This window comes from Triticum urartu, chromosome 7, assembly GCF_003073215.2.
Source record: "Triticum urartu cultivar G1812 chromosome 7, Tu2.1, whole genome shotgun sequence".
In the NCBI taxonomy this organism is placed as follows: Eukaryota; Viridiplantae; Streptophyta; class Magnoliopsida; order Poales; family Poaceae; genus Triticum; species Triticum urartu.
In genome coordinates, this window is record NC_053028.1 from 63,659,458 (window position 1) to 63,669,117 (window position 9,660).

The window sequence follows — 9,660 nt, forward strand, 5'->3', positions numbered from 1 at the left end:
ATTGAGAGTTTCGTTGTATCGTCGTCAGAAGGATCGATGGCTCCATCAGTCATCTACAATAATGCAGCCCTGAGGAAGGTTTTTCTCCCCGGCCAGATCTTCGTGTTCGGCGGCTTCGCACTGCGGGCCAACTCGCTTGGCCATCTAGAGCAGATCGACAGCTACGCCTCAGGTCACCAGATTAGTTTTGGAAATCTGAATTATGTCGCTGACATCCGAGGAGACTTGATCTTCCAAGGGTTCGCGACCCCAACCTTCGCTCTGGCCTTAGACCTGGAGCGCGTCACTAGGTCCGAAGACGGGATTCCCAAGCCCGCCGGACTCTCTACGGCTATTGAGCCCAGTACGGGAGAGCTGGAGGAATCAGCGTCATCGACAATTATCATGCAACCGAACTCTTCTCCGAACATTGGCTCCGAACCCTTGGAGTCAGCATCATGTGAGCTCGGCCAAGGAGTTTTCTTCCCGCTGTACTCCGCGAACACTCTCCTCCCTGACCAAACCTCGCATTTAAGCGAGGCTCTGGACTTAATGAGATCCCTTGTTATTACAGAGGGGTAGCGTCCGAACTACGCCCAAACCGGACTAGGGGCTGAGAGCAGGGAATTTTACGCCCCACCCACCACCCACTTCATAGCCACTGTCGAAGATCTAACCGACATGCTTGACCGTACCTCTGAAGACATCTATGGTATGGACGTCAATGCCAGAGACGAACAAAGCCAAAACCCGCCGCATACCCGATGCTGGGCGGCCACCTCCACATACGATGTATACATGGTGGATACGCCAAAATAGGATCGCGATGAAGATAGTAGGGATCCAATTAAGGATAATAACATTGATAAACCACCAAAGCGGCGGCATCAGCGGCGCCGTTCAAAATCACGCCGCGACAAAGAAAGCAATACCGACAATGGAGACGATAACACCCCGGAGAATGCCGAAGACCCAAACGCCCCCGTCAAGGGAGTCCTAGACTAAGGGGTCCTCGGGTGTCTGGCCTGTTATCCATGGGCCGGACTGATGGACTGTGAAGACATGAAGGCCGAAAAATGTACCTGTGTTCGGATTGGACTCTCCTTGACGTGGAAGGCAAGCTTGGCGACCGACTATGAAGATTCCTTCTTATGTAACTGACTCTATGTAACCCTAGATCCCCCCACCGGTGTCTATATAAACCAGAGGGGTTTTTCCGGAAAGGATATACTCATTACCATAGTCATACAGGCTAGGCTTCTAGGGTTTAGCCATTATGATCTCGTGGTAGATCAACTCTTGTAACACTCATATTCATCAAGATCAATCAAGCAGGACGTAGGGTATTACCTCCATAGAGAGGGCCCGAACCTGGGTAAACATCGTGTCCCCCGTCTCCTGTTATCATCGATCCTAGCCGCACAGTTCGGGACCCCCTACCCGAGATCCGTCGGTTTTGACACCGACATTGGTGCTTTCATTGAGAGTTCCACTGTGCCGTCAACGAAAGGTTCAATGGCCCCTTCAATCGTCTATAGGGACGCTGTCCAAGGAGAAACCTTCATCCCCGGACAGATTTTCGTGTTCGGCAGCTTTGTACTGCGGGCCAACTCGCTTGGCCATCTGGAGCAGGTCGATAGCTACGCCCCTGGCCACCAGGTCAAATTTGGAAGCCTAAGCTACGTCGCGGATATCCGTGGAGACTTGATCTTTAATGGATTTGAGACCGCAGTGATCGCTCCCCCTCGCCCCGATGAACATGACTTAAATCTGTCATCGGATCACATTCAGGAGATGGTCTCTGTTGCTGCAACGGCCTTAGAACTGGAGCAGATTGTGCCATCCGAGGCCACAGAGTCCGCGGCATTGGAGCCGCACACGGACTCGGCACCACGCAATATTTGCGTCAATGAAACACCGGACTTGTCTCCGGCTATAAGCCCCAGACCGGGTACGCCTGCGGACACCGAACTGGATCGGTTATCGATTTTCGAATTTAGCGCCGCAGACATCTTCCAGCACTCACCTTTGGGTGATGTGCTAAACTCTTTAAAGAACTTGTCCTTGGAGAAGGACTCACAACCGAACTATGTCCGGTTCGAGCTAGAGGCTGACAATGGAGAATTTCACTTCCCACCCGCCACCCACTTCATAGCCACTCTCGAGGACTTAACCGACATGCCCGCTTCTGGCTCCGAAGACATTGACAGCATAGACGACGATGCCGATAAGGAGCAAGGCCAAGACCCGCCAGTCAGCAAGCGTGGGACGGCCACCCCTTCATATGACGTGTACATGATCGATACACTTAAAAAGCCTCGCGGCAAGGACAAGGGAGACCCAGTTAAAACTCCTGAGACACAGTCTAAGTTTCGGCGCCCCAAACGCCGCCCCAAGTCATGCCGCAGCAACGATGGCGCTAGAGAAAATAGTACTCCGGACGGTGCCGAAAGCAATGAAGACCCTATGGGAGCAATATCCGAGCAGAAGGAACAGGAAAACGGGCAAGCCAGCCCCGATGAACAGGCCCCGCCCAGCGACGGTTCAGAGGACGACAACTACCTTTCGCTCTCCGAAGATGAGGTAAGCCTCGGTGACGAAGACTTCATCATACCCGAAGAACCCATCGAGCAGGAGCGCTTCAAGCGCGGGCTGATAGCTACGGCACGGAGCCTGAAAAAGAAGTAGCAGAAGCTTCAAGCTGACCAAGACCTACTCAATGACAGATGGACCGAAGTCCTGGTCGGCGAAGAATACGACCTCAGTGTCCTATCCAGAAGCTACCCAAAGCACAGATCGCTATACCAGTCCGATGACGGGGCGTTGGAGCCCATACCATCGTCACACAATGCGGCAGGTCGCCGACAACTCTGTCCGGATAAAGAGTCAACTCAAGCCGAACACCAGACCGCCCACCTCGCCGTAAAGGCAAGAACAACGCATGTCATGATTACCCAGACAACCTGCAAAGGGACTTGGACAATAGAGTAGGAAACGCAAGACCGATCTACAGATCGCGAAAGCATGCTTCGACACACGACGATGGCTACCTATTCGGACGTGTCAAACCTCGCCACGCCCGATCCTAAAACCGCAAAGGGACTCTTTCGGAGTTACGTCATAGTGTGGCCCAACATAGAGGCGCCGCACACCCGCTTTGTTTCACTGATGAAGTAATGGATCATGAATTCCCCGAAGGATTCAAACCTCTCAATATTGAATCATACGACGGGACAACCGATCCCGCGGTATGGATAGAAGAATTCATCCTCCACATCCACATGGCCCGTGGGGATGACCTCCACATCATTAAATACCTCCCACTAAATCTAAAAGGGCCAGCTCGGTACTGGTTAAACAGCCTGCCTGAAAACTCCATAGGCAGCTGGGAGGGCTTGGAAGAGGCCTTCCTCGATAACTTCCGAGGAACACATGCCTGGCCACCGAATGCCGATGACCTAAGTCACATTGTCCAACAGCCCGGAGAATCAGCCAGGGAGCTCTGGACTCGGTTCTTAGTCAAAAAGAACCAAATCGTCGACTGTCCGGACGCGAAAGCACTTGCGGTATTCAGACACAGCGTCCGGGACGAATGGCTTGCACGCCACCTTGGCCAAGAAGGACCTAAATCCATAACAGCCCTCACTGCTCTGATGACCCGCTTTTGCGCGGGAGAAGACAGCTGGCTCGCTCGTATAAGCAATAGCACCAGCAACCAGGGCACCTCCGAAATCCGAGACAGCAACGGCAAGCCACGAGGAAGCAAAAACAACAGTCGCAATGACAATGAAAGATCAGGCGACACAATGGTCAACGCCGGATTCAGCAACCCCATGCCCGGTCAGCAGAAGAAGCCATTCAAGGCGAATCGAGACGAACCATCCAACCTGGACAGGATATTGGACTGACCCCGCCAGATTCATGGCCACCCCGATAAACCAGCTAATCATACCAACAGAAACTGCCGGGTCTTTAAACCGGCCGGCAAGTTCAACGCCGAACACAGGGGGAGGAGGCCGCCAAGTGACAGGGATGACGGAAAGGTTCACCAACAAAACACCGGGGGTCAGAAGCAATCTCCACCCGAGGATCAACTACTCCTAGAACGAAAATAGCAACCCGGCTTCCACCGCCTACTCCGTACACCTACAAAGTTTGTACGGCGCATACATCATTACGCACTCAAGATACCATGGGCATTGGCGGAAGCACAATATGGACAAGCCTGCAAGCACTCCAGTAACTTTTTTTTATCATTTATTTTCTTTTTACTTCTTCCTTCGCCTTCTTTTAAAAACAGGTGACGAACAGGATAAACATCGGAAACTGGCTCTATCGGAGTCCGGATCCATACACTCACCTAAGGGGCTATTTCCATCAAGGATTCCCCCCACCAAGGACTGGCGACGCAGACGTGCGACAGGAGGTCCAAAATAACTTTTTGTAGACCAATATATATATATAGGAAAATGGTTGTGTACTCCTGGAAGTACGTACTCCCGCTTCTCATATACCACATAGATGAATCTTTTATACCACTTATTATTTTTAATATACTTCGTTAGTAATATTAGATACCCCAAAATGAGTTCCATGAAAAAATTCATGTGAATCTACATATTTTTAAAAGTTTACGTATATACTGATGTATTTGTACGTGAAAAAGGTATATTACAAAAAGTACATGCAGATGATATTTTTTCAACAAAACTCGTATTGAGGTATCTTAGAATATTTAATGAAGTATATTGAGAATAATAAAGAGGTATAATTAATGCGTATATGAGGTATATTGAGAATGAGAATACATACTCCCAGAAGTACAGAAGAGGAGTTATATATATATATAGAGAGAGTAGCACTATTTTGATACCGGGATTAAAATAGTTATTTGAATCATGATCGGCCCTATAAGGGCGCGCGCGAGATCCTCCCGAACCGCTGCAGCTGGCGCGAGAAAAAAGAAAAGAAAAAACGCATCACCCCACCCCACCCCGCAACCAGCCAAATCCCCCATCCCCCACATCCCCGGATCCCTCGCCGCCGATCCCCACGCCGCTTCCGCGCCCTCCCTAGACCCCCACGCCGCCCAGCGGCCTCCCCGGGAACTCCGCCGCCGCGCACCCTCCCTGGGGACCCCCGCCACTGCCATCGCCCCGCAACCGCCGCCACCCTCCCGGATCCGGCCGCCGCGATGGCCTGCCTTCCCCATCGGGCTGTCGTCCCGCCTTCTCAATCGCGCCGCCGCCAGCTTTCCCCATCGCGCCGCCGCCTACTCCCACCGCCTCGCCGCCCGGGTAACCGCACCAGCCCCTCCGCGCGCTGCCGCGGACGACTGCAGCACCCACCGGCGAGGGTCGCGCACCAGGTAACGGCCTCGCCGTTCCCATCCACCAGCCCCGGCCACAAGCCCTGCCTCAGTCGCCGTGCACCGGTCTCCCTCCATCTTCCTCTACGCATCGCTTCGGCCTTCTTCCACAGCGCCGGCGCCGGCTCTGCCTCCCTGAAGTCGCCAGTTCTCCTCTGATGTACCCGTGGTTATCCACTACAGCGCCAGCCTCCTCTCTATGTCGATGCCTGGATCCTCCGACAGCCTACATCGGCAAAAAAAGAGGGGTCGGCACCTACTTCTGCAACCGATGGTCTGAACTCTCAAATTTGTTGAAATTGAACTGATGGTGTTGATTCAGGAGAATCCATCTCTCCCTCTCTCTTTGTGAATCAGTGATGTTTCCATGTTTCAGAGATACACACATGTGCTTGCTTGATGTAACCCCAAAACAGGGAAAATTGCGTACTTGCATAGTTAAAGTGATAAAAACTTCTATTGTGTATATTTGCATAGTTCAAAATGATAATAAAAAACATGAGTTCATTATATGAAAAAAGCAGCAGTTGGTGCTCCGACCAAATGATTGTGGTTTTCTGGAAAAAATTGGGCAAAATGTTTGCAACCCACACTGCTCCCTTGCGCATGCATGTTTTCTCTCTCTAGTAACTAGCATGTTTGGTGAAATGTGTGGTCCTACTACTACTAACAGAGAAGGAAAATCGCCACTAAACCACGTTATTGAGATAGAAGTGAAACCAATTTAGTAAACTTGGGAACCCATAGTGTGTTGCCACCCATTTCTTTTATAAGATGGTCTTCCTAGAAGGTCAATTTGAAATAACCGAGAAGGTCAAAAAATCTAGAAGTTCAAAGGTAAAAACCTAAAAATTGTTTGCTTATTTAAAACCATATTTTTCTCTAAGAAGTTCAAAGTAAAATAAGAGAGAAGTTCAAAGGTTAAAAAAAACTTAGATGTTTTCTTGTTACTAAATAATAAAATGAAGAAGTTGAAATTAAAAAAAGGAATTAAAAGAATCGACCATGAGGATCAAAAATAAAAAAAGTCAAAATCATGTTTATTTCAAAATCAAAAACAAAAACTTTACTCAAAAAAATATGAAGTTTATATTTAAATAACACAGAAGTTCAAAGTATATTAAAACCTAGGATTTAGAAGTTCAAAAAACAAAAAACAATGCCATTTTGGCATGTTTCCCCAATACTAAAGATAAAAACCAAGAAGTTCAATTCTAAAAAATGAAGTAGTTCAATTCATATTAAAAAAAAATCAGTTTTTTGTTGTTACTAAATAATAAAACCAAGAAGTTCAATTTTTAAAAGCAGAGCAATTTGATATTTATTTGAAAACTCAATTTTTTCCGGTTACTAAAGAGTAAGACCAATAAGTTCTATTCGAAATAATGAAGAAGTTCTATTAAAATAACCTAGAAGTTCAAAATTTAACAAAGGAGCTCGATGTCTATCAAAAAGTAGTATTTTTTCCGTTACTAAAAGAAAATAAAACCAGGAAGTCCAAATTAAAAAGATGGAGAAGTTCGATGATTATAGAAAACTCAGATTTCCCTCGTTATTAAAGAATGGAAAACAAGAAGTTCAAAAATTAAATAACAAGAAGTTCAACTTTTTTAAAAAATAGAGCGCTTCAAAATTTCATAAAAAAGATTAAGAAAAAACCAGGAAGTCCATATTAAAAAGATGGAGAAGTTCGATGATTATAGAAAAAACTCGGATTTTCCTCGTTGTTAAAGAATGGAAACAAGAAGTTCAAAAATAAAAAAAGAAGTTCAACTTTTAAAAATAGAGCGCTTCAAAATTTCATAAAAAATGGTTAAGAAATAAAACCAAGAAGTCCATATTAAAAAGATGGAGAAGTTCGATGATTATAGAAAAACTCAGATTTTCCTCGTTACTAAAGAATGAAACCAAGAAGTTCAAAAAAAACAAGAAGTTCAACTTTTAAAAATAGAGCGCTTCAAAATTCATAAAAAAGGATTAAGAAAATTAGATTAAAAATTCATAAAAAAACTCAGATATTTTCACGTAACCGAGAGAAGTTCGGGTTGATAACTGGCAAAAGTTCACGTACTACACGGGTGTGCATTTGTATTAAAAATAATAAAAGAAGGAAAGGCTAATTTTTTTTGTTATAAGTTCAAGTCCTTGGTCGGAGAAAGTTAAAAAAAAATATTGTTTGAGACGTTTGTACAAAAGGAATATCATTTGTGTAACACTGATGGATGAGAAATTATAAACGAAAATACGTCACAGAAGTTCAACGTGAAAACAGCAGGAAGTTCAACTACTATGCTGAATGAATTCAGATGAAAAACTTTTAAAATCATCACGAGTATGAAAAAACGATCAACACGGGAAAGTTATGTGTTTACAACAGCTTTCCACTGGTATATCACTTGCTCAATTCCGGTGAGTGGATGGAGACCTATGAGCAAAAAAATCGCGTGAAAAACAAAGTGAAGTTCAGGTACACGCGCCGAGAAGTTCAGGTTCTTCACGCGGTGCATTTTTGAAGAATCTGTTTCGTGATAAAGGCAGAACGTATGATCCCACCGTTTTCGAAATTACTTGAAAACGGCTAGGAATCAAAGAAAATCATCAACATGAAAAAGTTTCTCATTTTCCGTAGCTTTTCAGCGGTATATTATTTGCCCCATTCCGATAAAGATTGTAGAAATTACGGCGAAAATACGTTTTTCTCCATTTTCAAAACTGACTTAAAACCGTAAAGAATTGGGAGAAACAATACATACCAAAAAGTTTCGCATTTGTTCAAGCTTTTCAACGCCATATCATTTGTTGCATTCAGACGAACGGTTAAAAAATTAGCTTGAAAATACGAACTCGGTAGGACTTGGACCATTTTCTAAATTACTCTTAAACCATTCAAAATTAGAAAAAAAACTTTCAAGATGAAAAAGTAGCGCATTTTCATAAGCTTTCAACGCTGTATCATATGCCTCCATTGGATTAGCCGTTTAGAAATAACATCGAAAAAACAAACTCAGCTGTTCGGTTTATGAAATTTTACATTTTTTCAAATTACTCTTTAACCATAGGGAATTAGAGAAAACTTTCAACATGTGGAAGGAGCGATTTTGCAGCGGCTTTCCAACGCCATATTATATGCCTCATTCCGATAAACGGTTTAGAAATGCGATCGAAAATACGATTCCCGTTTTTTGTGCGAAGAAAAAACGGTTTTCAAAACTGCTCTTAAACCGCTTATATTTTGTCAAAAATTTAAGTTGGGTCATGATATTGGTGTCCATAGCTTTCCAACGGTATATCACAAGCCCCATTTGGGCAATGTTGGCGGAAGTTCAACCTAGTTTACAGGAAGTTCAAAGTACTACTAGCGGGGCAGATCAGATTGTGATCAGAATATTATTCTGATCCCGTGATCAGAATAGTGTTTATGTATATATATACATATATATCATAAGTAATCATTGGCATATCGCTCAGTTCCCATTAAACAATATCCAAACTAACCACCCGCACTGTTTCCCCAACAAATATGGCTCCTACGATTATTTCACAGAAATATCTTGGCACAACCTGGCAGGGGCTGGGTGTGGGAACAAATGAGTTGCCAGTACAAATCCAAATAGCTCTATAGCATAATTCGGCGTCGCAAGTTTGGCCTTATATGCATCAACTCCGAATCATTGTCTTGGGTCAATAGTTGGGTTGCCCGGCTCCTGTGCTTGCTACCCTACGTTCCGCTCTATCGGCTAGGGTAATAAAGGGAGAACTACGTCGATTGTTCCCTGGTCTAAATCGGACGAGCACCTCAGTAGAGAAAGCCGAAAACTGACTGTCATGATGCGGCGTGAGCTGGTCAACCACTTGACGACTTCTTGGAATCTTTAGCGATTCTCCGTGTCACACGAGGGATCCTTTTCAGATCAAATATGTAAGGCACCATATGCCGCATACATACCAGGGGCTATATCGTAGCCCCACAATAAAACTCCTATGGCTAAGTGAAAGCGTTAAGGCCCTATGGATAAAGAGTGATTAAATGCCTTTTCGAACACCCCCGTACTTCCTACGAGGGAGCTGAAGCCGACGACTGAAAAACTTTCAGATTATATCAAAACGGCCGCACAGGAGGAATTCAAGCTTTAAAGCAAAACATAAATAGATTAACTATAAAATTGTCTTTTACAATTTTCATACACCTCACTCAAACATTATGTCTTTCGAGCACTGACCCTCTATAAAGCGGGCGGCCTCTAGGACGTCTTCAAAATAATGTTCCGGTTCCGCGCGGTCCTTGCCTTCGGGCGGACTCTTCGTCGCAACAT